Genomic DNA, 14670 nt, shown 5'->3' on the forward strand with positions numbered 1-14670 from the left:
AGACTCACTCTGTTGCCCAGACTGGTCTCAAACTCCTAGGCTGAAGTGATCGTCTTATTTCAACCTCCCAAATTGCTGGGATTACACATGTGAGCCACTGCGCCTGGCCCCGAAACCATTTTTACATCCCAATACTCTTCTGGCTATTGCCCTATTTTCTGCCAGAACGTTCACAGCCCAACTTCTGAAAGGAGATAGTTACATATGCTTTCTTCTTGTCTTTCACACACGTCCCAACTCACACCAATGTCACCTTTCTATCCTCATCTCACTCAACCTCAGCAGAATTTGACATAGCTGATCACTCTCTTCTTGAAAATCTTTCCTTTTAGCTTCCATTATACCACTCATAGTTTTTCTCCAAATTTTTTTATACAACTCCTTCTTAAGTTTTTTTTTTCCCCCAGATTCCTGTACTCATAAATGTTGCATTTTCTAAGCCTTGATTCTGAGGCGTGTTATCTCTTGTCTTTTTGTTTAAATACACCTGTAGGAAGACTCTGCCCAGACTTTCTCTCTGAGCTCCTGAACATATACATTTTACATAGATATTTCATAGGCATCTCAAACTTAACAGATTTAACATATCCAAAAACCAAACTTTTGGTTTTCTCCCAAAACCTGTTTCCTTCACATTCTCTATCATAAAATGATACCACAATTCATCCAGTAGCTTAAGCCATAAAGATAGTGATCTCTGGATTTATCTATTTCTCTTTCACCCTCACATCTAAAGTCTGTTGATTGTACCTTCAAAATAAAGCTTGAGTCTCTACACTTCTTTCTGTCTCCACTACCACTACCCTAGTCTGCTCTGAAATTTCTCATCTACATCATTGCAGTTCTTTCTAACTGGCTTCCCCACTTCTATGTTTGCCCTGCTTTTATCTATTCCTCTCAGAACAGAGTGAAGCTGCATATGCAAACCCTCCTTTTAGTTTCTTTATTTTGGTGTGATTTATGTACAATATAATTCACCATTTTAAATGTATACTTTAATGAATTTTGACAAGTGTATATACTCATGTAACCTCCAGGCTGTAGGACAATTTTATTACTCTAGGAAGTTGCCTTGTATCTTTTTGAAGTTAAATTCCTCCCTCCATCCCCGCCCTGGCAATTACTGAGACAGTTCCCTTCTATTCATTCTTTGCTGAGAGTTTTTTTATTATGAATTGGTATTAAATATTGTCACATGCATTTTCTGCACTTATTGAAATGATCATACGGCTTTTCCCTTTTAACTTGCTATTTTGGCAGATTACGTTGATTAGTTTTTTATAGTTAAGCCAATCTTGCATTTCAAGGATTAAACTCACTTGGTAATGATGGGTTATCCCTTCAAAATACTGTTGGTCATGCTTGAAGCAAGTCTAGAAATAAAGCACTGTTGAATTTGATTTGCTAAAATTTTCTTAAGGAATTTTGCACCCGTGTTCATGAGGGTTATTGGTCTATAGTTTTCTTGCAGTTAATTTGTTGGAAATGAGTGGGTAAGATTCCTGCCTCTCTTGTGTTTTTCAAAGAATATAGAATTGATACTATTTTTTCTCTAAATGTTTGGTAGAATTCACTGGTGAAACATCTGGGCCTGGAGAGCTTTGGTTGTTTAAGTTGTTGTTGTTGTTATTGTAAGATACTAAATCATGAGTTCGCCTTTTAAAATGTAGATATAGGCTGGGCGTGGTGGCTCACACCTGTAATCCCAGCACTCTGGGAGGCTGAGGCAGGCAGATCACTTGAGGTCAGGAGTTCGAGACCAGCCTGGTCAACATGATGAAACCCTGTCTCTACCAAAAAATGTATTAAAAACTTAGCCAGGCATGGTGGCAGGCACCTGTAATCCCAGCTACTCGAGAGGCTGAGGCAGGGGAATCGCCTGAACCTGGGAGGTGGAGGTTGCATTGAGCCGAGATTGTGTCACTGCACTCCAGCCTGGGCGACAGAGCAAGACTGGGTCTCAAAAATAAATAAATAAATAAATACATACATACATACATACATACATACATACATACATACATGAAATAAGTAAAAAATGTAGGTATAGAACAATGCAGGATATCTTTTTCTCCTTGAATGAGCTTTGGTTGGTGTCTTTCAAGGAATTTGTTCATTTCATCTACATCATTAAATGTATGGACCCAAAGTTGTTCCAGATATTACCTCATTCTTTTTATGTCTGTATAATTGCTAGAGATGTTTTTTCTTTCATCGTTGATATGCATAACTTATGTCTTTTTTTAGTGACTAGAGGTTTTTCAATTTTACCAATTTTTTTTAAGAACAAGCTTTTGGTTTCATTGAGTTTTCTCAATTTTCTGTTTTTTTTCTCTCATTAATTATTTCCTTATGTTTTCCTATGGGTATTATTTTCTCTTCTTTTTCCTTCCTCTTTTTTTTGAGACAGAGTCTCGAACTATCGCCTGGGATGAGTGCAATGGTGCAATCTCAGCTCACTGCAACCTCTGCCTCCCGGGTTCAAGTGATTCTCCTGCCTCAGCCTCCCGAATAGATGCAATTACAGGCACCCACCGCCACCACGCCCAGCTAATTTTTTTAATTTTTAGTAGAGATGAGGGTTTCACTATGTTGGCCATGCTGGTCTTGAACTCCTGACCTTGTGAACCACCCGCCTTGGCCTCCCAAAGTGTTGGGATTACAGGCGTGAGCCACAGCACCAGGCTTTTTCTTGTTTTCTAGAGGGAAGCTTAAATTGTTTCTTTAGCACCTTTGTCCTTTTCTTATATATGTATTTAATGCAATGAATTTCCCTTGTAATTGCTGCTGTAGCTGCAGCACATAAGTTTTATGTGTCATTTTCTTACCATTCCAGTAAAAATATTTTCTAGTTTCCTGTGTTAATTCTTCTTTGGCTGATGGGGAGTTTAGAAGTCATTAACATTTAGTCTTTAAAATCGATATCCATTTTAGTTTTACTGTGGTTAGAAAATGTACTGATAATATTTGTGCTATGATTCTTTTGACTTCCTACTTCTGCTTTTTCGTAGTAGATTCCTCTGGGTCTCCTCTGTACCTGTGAAAATTCTTGATTGGCAAAGTATTTAGGCAGAGATGGGTCTCCTTTCCTCTGTGTTTCTTTATTGGGTTTTATTTTTGCTGTTGGTGGTGGTGGATTTTTTTTTTTCTTCTAAGATTACCCCCTAATCTCCAGTTGCTCTGCCAGCTTGGGGCTCAGTGCTGTGACACTTCATACTTCCTACTGCCTGAGATAATCATGATGAGGGAGTGCACTTAATAAATAAATACATCAAACCCAACAGATCTGCTGTATATAGCTCTGCTTTTCAAGAGTAGATTTATCTTCATTCTCTGCCAGCTAGTTTGTGCTGACCCTGGAGTCCTTTTTTATTCATCCACCGTATACTTGCAGCTAGGCATTTGGATATTAATTAAATTGAATTTGGGTCTCATACTTTCTGTGTTTTGCTCACTACCAAGATTTCCCCTTTACGTCTCAAGATGCTGCCTTAGTTCTGAATTCTGACCTCTTGCACCTTTAGTTGATAAGCCTGCTGTTTTTTATATTTGACCATCATCTGTACTTACAACTATGTGGTTTAGGCAGCATTATCAGACCAGAAAGCTACAAAGTCATACTTTTTACTTCTTGTTAACCATTTTTCCAGACTAAACTCTCCTCTGCCTGCCTTCTGCTTTTGGATGCTTTCCAGTATCTTCAGGGTTTTTTTTTTTTTTTTTTTTTTAGCCCAATTTTAGTAATTATCCTCTGTGGAGGATTCATATGACCACCTCACTCCTCCACCATTACCAGCAGTTGTCTCCGACGCCAAAATAAATCACTTACTTTAAAAACATTTTTTACCTAAGACACTACAGATGTGTGGCATGTGATCCAACCTAGCCAATCCAAATATCATCTTTCCTAGACAAGAATGATTGGTTAAGGAATGGACACAACATAAGTCAATTAATCAAAGCAAAGAGATTCCATTCTGGGATTTTTCTTGGTGCTGGGGGAGGAAAAATACCTCCCCTTGCACTGGCACCTGCAGCTTCCTGCTCCAGAAACCTGGGAGGAAAGGCCCATCTGAGGAGGTAGAACCAGAAGAGGAGAAATTAGGTCTTGGTAAAACGTTCAGTCTAGCTTCTTCATCTATAAAATGAGCCTTTCCCAAAAGCTTTTGAGTTACGTGAGTCATTAGATTAACTTTTTCACCTAGCCATATCGAGCTGGATGTTTTGTACTTACAATTTAATTTTTACATAAGGCTCTACACTCTCCATGACCTAATCTTGCCTGCCTTCTCAAATTTATTTGGTACTGTTCTCATTCTGAACCCTTATCTTTCAGCCTCCCTGACCTTTTACTTCTTCAGATACAAAACATTATTTCACAACTCAGAGTTTCAAATATGCTCTCCCTCTGTCTGGAAGATCTTCATAAAGCTGATTCTTCCTCATGCTTTGTCTCAGGTTAGATGTCCTGAGATATTATAATAATTAATTTGATGTGTCCACTTGACTAGCTCATGGGTGCTCAGGTTAAACATTATTTCTGGGTGTGTCTGTAAGGGTGTTTAGCAGTTGAATCAGTAGAGTGAGTAGAGCACATTGTCCTCCCCAGTGCAGTGTGGGCATCGTCTAATCCATTGAGGACCTGCAGAGAAGAAAAAAAAAAGGAGGAAGAGAGAAGTAGTTCTATTTGCCTGACTGGTTGATCTAGGACATCAGTCTTCTCCCATGGCTGGGACTTACACCATCAGCCCTTTGGTTCTCAGAATTATACCACCAGCTTTCCTGGGTCAGCCTCCATAATCTCAATTCCTTATAATCATATGTAATAAATCATATGTAAAAAACAGAACCTGTTGGTTCTGTTTTCTAAAGAATCTTGACTAATACAGACCTTAATTAGACCTCTAATTATAGTGTCTAGGTAATTGCTGCACCTATAATTTCTTCCATAGCACTCTTCACAATTTATAATTAGACATTTGGTGGTGTTTTACTTATTTGTCAATTCTTCTACATTTAAAGAGCAAGGACTTTATCCATTTTACCAATATGTATCCAGTCAGTGCCTGGCACAAAATATATAATAATAAGAAACAATTATTGAAGAAAGGAAGGGAAGGAGAGATGAATTTACAGGACTAAGACTTAAAACTTAAACGATAATTAACTCTGATTAATAAGTTTTCTGAGCTGTGCTGTGCATTGCTCTGGTAATATCAAGTAACTATGCAGATTTTAGTTAAGGGTGGGCATCATAAGCTACAGGATAAGGAATTTAAAAGATCAGTTTAGATTACTGAAGAGGCAATGTATGAAAAACAAACCTGAGGTCGGGCGCAGTGGCTCAGCCTGTAATCCCAGCACTTTGGGAGGCTGACGTGGGCAGATCATGAGGTCAGGAGATCGAGACCGTCCTGGCTAACATCATGAAACTCCATCTCTACTAAAAATACAAAAAATTAGCCGGGCGTGGTGGCAGGTGCCTGTAGTCCCAGCTACTCAGGAGGCTGAGGCAGGAGAATGGCATGAACCCAGGAAGCGGAGCTTGCAGTGAGCCGAGATTGCACCACTGCACTCCAGCCTGGGTGACAAAGCAAGACTCCATCTCAAAAAAAAAAACAAAAACCTGGAAGTCAAAAGTTATGGTTTAACTAGAACTTAACAGACAGCCAAGACTTAAGTTTATACTTAGTAGGGAACCATCAGGGAATGAGACAGGCCTGTCCTTGGTGGTTTGTGGATAAAGCCAAAGTTTCTTTGAGTATTTATGTTATACTCTGAACTATTACAACATGATTTTCTTTTTTAGTTGATGTGTTAATGTTGTAGGCATCTATAAATCCTAAATAAAGGCTCTTGGATTTTCTTTCTTTTCTTTTCTTTTTTTTTTTTTTGAGACAGGGTCTCACTCTGTTGTCCAGGCTGGAGTGCAGTGGTGTGATCTCAGCTCACTGCAACCTCCGCCTCCTGGGTTCAAGTGATTCTCTCACCTCAGCCTCCCAAGTAGCTGGGTGCGTGCCACCATGCCTGAATAATTTTTGCATTTTTGGTAGAGACAGGGTTTCACCATGTTGGCCAGGTTGGTCTTGAACTCCTGACCTCAAATGATCCGCCCACAAATGATCCGCCCACCTCGGCCTCCCAAAATACTGGGATTACAGGCGTAAGCCATCGCGCCTGTTCAGGCTGTTGAATTTTCAACTGTCTAGCCTTTTTTTGCAGTGGGGTCTATTTAATGAAAGATTTGATCACAAGTATTTTTGGACTATTACTTTACTTCACTTTTTAGTAGAACTTTGTAGTTTTAATTTGGGATTTTAGTAGTAGGTTACTTGAGAAAGGTAATGTGTTCAAGTCAATTAAGTTCTCTTAAAAAAATAAAGAAAATGTTATAGGTTAAATTGTATCCTCCCCCTCAAAAGACATAGGTTAGAGTCTTAATCCCTTAGTACTTCAGAATGTGACCTTACTTGGTTATAGATACCTTACAGAGCTAATCAAGTTAAAATGAAATCATTAGGTTGGGCCCTAATCCAATACATATCCAGTATTTCTATCAAAGGAGAAATGTAGACACAGAGACATGCACAGCAAGAAGCACATGTGAAGACACAGGAAGAATACCCAAGGTTATAAGAAACTAGGAGAGAATCATGGAACCCATCTTTCCTAGTGCCTTCAGAAGGAACATGGCCTTATTGACACCTTGATTTCAGACTTCTAACCTCCAGCACCATGAGACAATACATTTCTGTTGTTGTAAGTCACACAGTTGTGGTACTTTGTTATGGCAGCTCTAGCAAATTAATATACCCAGTCTATACTTTCAAAGCTAATTGTAATAATTTATGTTCATTATGGGAAAACTAAGACTTTCTTATTTATTGAAACATAAGATGAACAAGATTTAGAATAAGGTAAGTAAAGTAAAACAAGAATTATATTAGTTTTAGTTTTTTCTGTTTCCTTACTAGAAGTACAGCTATATTTGAATATAGAAACGTATATAAAATATTCCATATTTTTAGCGTTTTAATCTATGAACTCTAATTTTTTTCATTAGATCCAACAAAAATTATCACAAAAGAGGAACTGTCCTTATCTTTTAAGAATAGTCATTTGCCTGAGTATTGATGCATCATTTCTTGAACAAAGCTTGTTCGGCATGTTTAATGTTATTAAATGGCAGCTTTTGTTCCCAAAGTTAACACGGCTCCCAGTGACTTGTTTTCTAATAAAAATGCTGTTTTAGAAGAAAATGGTAATTTTACAGTGGCAAATCCTAGCAGATACCAGCTTAACCAAGTGATCAAAGTTAATGTCACCAGCACTACATAGTAACATTATGGGCCCTAGATATATTGCTCTGAGAAGGGCACATTGACCATCTTTTCTAATAATGCATCACCTCTTCTAATCATGAGAACACATCAGACAAACTCAATCAGAGAGACATCTTACAAAATACCTCTGACCAGTACACTTCAGTGTATTATAGTCATACCAAACAAGACTGAGGAAATATCACAGACTACAAAATTAGGGAAACACAACACCTAAATGTAATATGAGATGCTGGATTGGATCTTGGGATAGAGAAGTAACATTGGTGGGAAAACTGATTAAATCTGAATAAATTCTTTATTCTAATTAGTTAAAGTTAATTTCTTAGTTTGGAAAGTTGTTCTTTAGTCATGTAAGATGTTAACATGAGGAGAAGTAAGGTTGGACAGAGAGTATATAGGAACTCTGTGTACTATTTTTGCAACTCTTGTGAGTCAAAATAATCTCAAAATAACTGCTTAAAAATAAAAATAGGCTGGGCACAGTGGCTTACACCTGTAATCCCAGTACTTTGGGAGGCCAAGGCGGGCAGATCACGAGGTCAGGAGTTCGAGATCGGACTGGTCAACATAGTGAAACCCTGTCTCTACTAAAAATACAAAAATTAGCTAGGCGTGGTGGTGGGCGCCTGTAATCCCAGCTCCTCGGGAGGCTGAGGCAGGAGAATTGTTTGAAAACGGGAAGTGGAGGTTGCAGTGAGCCGAGATCGCACCATTGCACTCCAGCCTGGGTGACAGGGCGAGACTGTGTCTCAAAAATAAAAATAAAACCCAATCTGAATAGACATTTCTCAAAAGACATACAAATGGCCAGCAGATATATGAAAAAACGCTCAACATCACTAATCGTTAGGGAGATGCAAATTAAAATCACAGTAAGATATCATCTCACACCTGTCAGATTGGCTTTTATCAAATAGACAAAAGACAAGTATTGGCAAGGATGTGGAGAAAAGGGAACCCTTGTACACTGTTAATGGGGATGTAAATTAGTACAGCCTTTATAGAAAATAGTATGGAGGTTCCTCGAAAAACTAAAAATAGAATTACTGTATGATCCAGCCATCCTGTTTGTGGGATTTACCCAAAGGACTTGAAAACAGTTTGTCAAAGAGATGTCTGCACTTCCACGTTCATTGCAGAACCATTAACAATAGACACGTTAAGGAATCAACCCAAGTGTTCATCAACAGATGAATGTATTTTTTTTTAATCTGGTATGTACACAATGGAATACTATTTGACCTTGAAAAAGAAAGAAATTTTCTTATTTGCAACATCGTGGATGGAATCAGAGAACATTATGCTAAGTGAAATAAGATAAATCAGGCACAGAAACACAAAATACTGCATGTCTCACATGTGAAATCTAAAACCATTGAACTCAGAAACAGAGAGTAGAATGGTGGTTACAAAGGCTGAGGGATGGCCGGGCGCAGTGGCTCACACCTGTGATCCTAGCACTTTGGGAGGCCGAGGCTGGCAGATCACAAGGTCAGGAGATCCAGACCATCCTGGCCAACATGGTGAAATCCTGTCTCTACTAAAAATACAAAAAATTAGCTGGGCATGGTGGTGTGTGCCTTTAGTCCCGGCTACTCAGGAGGCTGAGGCAGGAGAATCGCTTGAACCTGGGAGGCAGAGGTTGCAGTGAGCTGAGATCACGCCACAGCACTGTGGCCTGGCAACAGAGCGAGACTCCGTCTCAATAAAAAAAGAAAAAAGAAAGAAAAACAAAGACTGAGGGATGGGAGGAATGGGAAGATGATGATCAAAGGGTACAAAATCTCAGACAGGAGAAATTTTATTTTCTCTTTTTTGAGTTCTATTGCATAGTGTGGTGAATATTCAAAATAGCTCAGAGAGTAAATTTCAAGTGTTCACACCACAAAAAGTTAAGTATTTGAGGTGATGGCTGTGTTAATTACCTTGATTAAATTATTCTACATTGTATTCAGAGGTTATAATATCACTTTGTACCCTATAAATTTATATCATTATAAATTTTCAATTTATAATTAAGAAAAAACACTTGGGGCCAGATTAGCATCAGAAGTGATTTTTTAAATATTTACAAGATACAATACATTTCATATAGTGTATGGCATTTCATATAGTGTAAGATAAATAAAAGCTATTTATATCTCAGAAAAAAAAAGACCTTGCTTCCATTCCATGCATCTTTTTAAGTGTTAAAATATAAATGTTGAGAACAGCGCAAGATGGCCAACTTCGTTGATTGTGTGTTGGATGAGGAGAAGGTACGCATAGCTGCTGAATTCATCACTCATGCACCCCCAGGGGAATTTAATGAAGTATTCAGTGATGTTCGGCTACTACGTAATAATGACAACCTCCTCAGGGAAAGGGCAGAACATGCATTTGCTCATTACAACGTGAATCAGTTCACACCTGTGAAGATAGAAGGATATGAAGATCAGGTCTTAATTACAGAGCGTGGTGACCTGGGCAATAGCAGAGTTTTAGAACCAAGAAACAAATTTTCCTTTAAATTTGATCACTTACAGAAAGAAGCAAGTGACCCCCAGCCAGAACAAGTAGATGGAGGTCTGAAGTCTTGGAGATTATCCTGTGACAGTGCTTTAAGAGCCTGTGTGAAAGACCATTATTCCAACTGCTTCTGTACTGTTTATGCTAAAACTATCGATGGGCAACAGACTATTATTGCGTGTATTGAAAGCCACCAGAGTCAGCCTAAAAACTTATGGAATGGTCGTTGGAGATCAGAGTGGAAGTTGACCATCACACCACCTACAGGCCAGGTGGTTGGAGTGCTTAAGATTCAGGTTCACTATTATGAAGATGGCAATGTTCAGTTGGTTAGTCATAAAGATGTACATGATTCACTGACTGTTTCGAATGACACACAAACTGCCAAGGAGTTTATTAAAATCATAGAGAATGCAGAAAATGAGCGTCAGACAGCAATTAGTGAAAACTATCAAACAATGTCAGATACCACATTCAAGGTCTTGCGCCGGCAGCTTCCAGGTACCCGCACCAAAATCGACTAGAACAAGATACTCAGCTACAACATTGCCAAAGAAATGCAGAATGCCTAGAGGCTGAATGTAGGATTCTTCACTATGTGGAAAGACAAGGATTCAACGTGTGGTCATATGATAAATAAGTGATTTATAAACAAGAGTGCTATTTTGCTAGAGCTTTTAAAGTTAACCAGTTTTCTAGCCTCATGGAATACTGTTGAACCTATAAGCATTGTCTTGATTCTTTTGTGTTCTCTGCCTTGCAATTTTCTGTTATTGCTATATCCAAGTGTAAGTCTTTTTTTTTTTTTTTTTGGTTAATTCTGGCACATTTTATGTTGGAGAGAGAGATCTATCCTAGAGACATTTTACTGTTGAAAAAAGTTTCCTAGCCATGAAGCCCTGCTGCTGATTTAGACAAGGTATTATGGTCATTACTTTCTACCCCATCCTTCCAAGCGCTTCTGGTACTTCAGTGGTTTTCACTGATCCACTTAGCACCTAAAGGGGCTATACTACAATCTATAGCTAAATGGAAGACACGTTCATCCTTCTCCCTCTGACTGCTTTGATCATCATTTATTGCATCTCAGAACTGTAATTTTCAAAAGTTTGGATTGGGACTTTTCAGGTTCTTTTTGGAGGGCAAAGGAAGTGTCAGCTTCTCTGGGGAACTTGTTTTTAAATCCAAAGACTTGAACCACGTTCCCTGCACATGAACATGTTTGCTTTTATCCCTTCTCTCATTGTCTCCTTCCCATCTTAGTGCCATTGTAGTTATAGACATCTGCATTTTTAGAAGAGTTTTACCCATTTATTTTTTTAAACAGTCAAGAACTACTGAAATACTGTGGATATAGAGTATAAAACTTGAAAAATGCAGATGTTGAGGGAATAATAGGTATCTTGTGCTTTAGTACTTTATGCAGGATTGCACTATAAGCAAATGAATTAAACAGCTATGTAATCATAAACAAAAACTAAAAATGAACCAAAATGAAAAGGATAAATTCCAGGCAGCATCTTTCTATTGTAACCTGTTATTTAAGTAAATGCTAGTGATTTCTTCTAAATAGGATGTAAAACTTACTTCAAATTACTCTTCCTCAGTCCTGCCTTTCAAGAACTCAAGTGTAACTGTGATAAAATAACCTGTTCCAGGTATATTGGCAGGTATGTGTGTAATCTCAGAATACACAGATGACATAGATATAATATAACAACTGATAATGGTGGATTCATTTACATTGTTTATCGTTCTATGAGCCGGCCTTAAGGGAAGGTCAGTTTTTAAAAGAAACAAGTAGTGTCTTCCTGTCTATCTCCAGATACAAGTTAAAACAAAAAAAGTGTTTGTGCTTTAGTTTTGTTTTTGCTCAGTAATGTAGTCAAGCAACAGTTTGTTTCCAAGTGACCCATTGAGCTGCGTATGCATTTTTGTTTATTTCAAATAAAATATATTTGTATTATTTGTCATTCATACTATCCATCCATACCACACTATCTTCTGTATCAGGTAGTCTAATAGAAATATACCTGTTTTGTTCTAAAAAAAAAAAAAAACAAAAGGTTAACTAGCTCAAAACATTTGGAGAATTCAAGAGTGAAATGAGAATTACTTGGAGAGAAATGTTTTGTCACCAGTAACTGTAGACTTCTTTCTGTTCTTTAATCAAAATTCAGGTTTACAAAATTTGGACATTTTGAGTTCAGAAATGTTTAAATATTAATATACTGAAGAATTTTAATGTGTGAGCCAGTAATTTGAATATTGCTTTGATTTACAGTAATTTTGATGATGTTCATTTTGGTATTACACTCACTTATTACTGATATTAACTAAAGTCCTCATAACAACTTTATTTGAATATACTACCATTTTTAATGAATAGCCATACTTTGCAAGATGTATATTAGAGCCTGATTTTGTAATGTTGTAAATTTATACTTACCATTTTAAGGAACTAGAGACAAAATTTGAAGACAAGATATAACAATTTTGTGTAGCATTGAAAGATTAAAAGACATTTTTAGCACACAAAAAAACATAAAGTTATGTCATAGTAAGCAATTTTCTTGACTTTTAAAAAGATTGAGTGCTTTAACATACTTAGTTCTTACAATTATTTTGTTTTATTTACTTTCTGGACTTTTCCTTAGTGATGGGAGATTTTGTTCACTGGTAGTTTAGATTCAAAGCATTAGTTCAGTACAATTTCAGGTAGAAAACCTTAATGAATTATTCATTAATACCAATAAAGACATTTGTAGTTACCATGCCTTGTTACTGCCACACACCAGCATTTGTGTACTGATTTTAATCACTTTTATATGTAGTGATTTGATTTGGCCAGTAGAATTTGAAAAGCTTTGCTGAAAAGTATTCGGCTCATTATAATCTGAGAACATAGGCATTGCAGATGTATATTAATTTTTATTATGTAAAATGTATACAGTTACCTCTCAAAATAGAAACTAAAATAATATTTATATTCATAATATTGAAACTATGTTTGAATGTTAATATCTGCAAAAAAATTGTGATCTTCTAAAAATATTGTTTTATGATATAATTCATCAGCTTGCAAATGTTTTCTCTGAGCAGAACTCAGAAGTTTTCATCAAGACAGGTTTTATTTGTGAGCAATAAATCTGTTGATTTGAAGTACATTAATATGAGAAACATTTGCTTTTCTAAAAGTGGAACATTGTAATATCCAGATAATTTTGTTTTGTACTCATAAGGTTAATAGAGCCTATTTGACTTGAGTTGTATTTTGTTTTGTGAAATAAAGTATCTTTCTCCTTTTTTATTAATACTGAATATGCTTTGTTTTAAATGTAATTATAGGATTGACTGAGCCATCATCAGTCTATGATCAAAATTTTCCTTGTGAACAGTAGTTTGAAATGTTAAGATGGTTGTAGACTAAGGTTATTTTTCTGGCAATGGACCAAGGGTGTAAACAAAACAGCAATCCCTGCTGTATAAAAAGATTAAAGCCACAAAAGAGACATCATTCTGAATACCCAGTGAGCTTTTACTAACCTTGTGAGTGACTTTTGCAATTGGAGCAAAGTGGCATGTTATATTTTAATCATTTAAAGAATAATTCCTGCTTATTCTAGCCTTTTAAAAGAAAAGTGAAACAAAGAATTGAAAACTATTGTTGTGGAGATGCCTAAACAGGTACTATGAAGTGTTGTCTCTGCCAACTGATAGCAGTTTGCTTTGTGCAATGTTTTGTAAAGAGTAAAAATGGTTAAGACATGGCTGTTTCCTTTATAACTTTTATACCCTAGTAATGGTATGATAAAGGACAAATGGCCAATAATCTATCATGAACAAGGAAAGGAGGCCCCAAACATATCTGTCTGGAGACTCAGGAATACTTCTTGAGCAACAGGTTTTTGAAATAGTAAAGAATATAATTATAAAGGGTAGAAATCAAAGAGCATGTTATACAGGCTTTGGAGGTTCTCAAGTGGAAGAAATAATGTGACCAAAAATACAGCAATGAGAAACAGTTTATTAGGTACTTACTGTGTTTCAGATTATTGGAAATCCTGAGCTAAATAAGATTCAGTTTTTGCCTCAAAGATCTAAAATCCTGGCTTATAATTCATTTGCATAGAGGTGATAGTTTAAACATTATAAGCATGTGAAATATTGAAGGGGAAAGCATAAGAGAAGGAAAGAGACAGCTGGACAAAATCTTTAGGAATACTTTACATTTAGTGGGAAAAAAGCAAAAGAAAATCCAATCAAGGAGATAGTATTATTGAAAGATGTATAGTTAAGAAGAGGATCAAGAGGATTCCATGACCTAGATCTTAAGGATGATAATGGGTTTTGAAAAGAAAGGACCAGGCGCAGTGGCTCACACCTGTAATCCCAGCACTTTGGGAGACCGAGACGAGCGGATCACGAGGTCAGGAGTTTGAGACTAGCCTGGCCAACGTGGTGAAACCCTGTCTCTACTACAAATACAAAAAAAATTAGCTGGACGTAGTGGCACACAGCTGAAATCCCAGCTACTCGGGAGACTGAGGCAGGAGAATCACTTGAACCCGGAGGCAGAGGTTGCAGTGAGCTGAGATTGTGCCACTGCACTCCAGCCTGGGTGACAGAGTGAGACTCCATGTCAAAAAAATAATAATATGAAAGACGCAATCAGGAATGCCAGACATAAGAGGTTGAGAATGAAAGATTAGAGGGATCTAGTGATTAGGAAAACTTCCATTTTACAGACCAAGTGGCAGGGAGGCTTGGGGCTTGGCACAAATGATGAAACATTCTGAGAAGTGAGGAGGAAGTA

At 37.1% G+C, this 14670-nt stretch overlaps 1 protein-coding gene and 1 pseudogene across 2 annotated transcripts in view; both read left to right on the top strand.

Annotated features, from left to right (window-relative positions):
• Nucleotides 1-14670, top strand: part of BAZ2B (bromodomain adjacent to zinc finger domain, 2B) — a 423086-nt gene that overhangs the window by 263766 nt on the left and 144650 nt on the right. The window lies entirely within an intron of this gene.
• On the top strand, nucleotides 9558-10750 carry LOC105547835 (annotated as a pseudogene). The gene has a single exon (XR_001007286.1). The product of XR_001007286.1 is annotated as an F-actin-capping protein subunit alpha-1 pseudogene (transcript).

This window comes from Mandrillus leucophaeus, unplaced genomic scaffold, assembly GCF_000951045.1.
Source record: "Mandrillus leucophaeus isolate KB7577 unplaced genomic scaffold, Mleu.le_1.0 Scaffold110, whole genome shotgun sequence".
Classification (NCBI taxonomy): Eukaryota; Metazoa; Chordata; class Mammalia; order Primates; family Cercopithecidae; genus Mandrillus; species Mandrillus leucophaeus.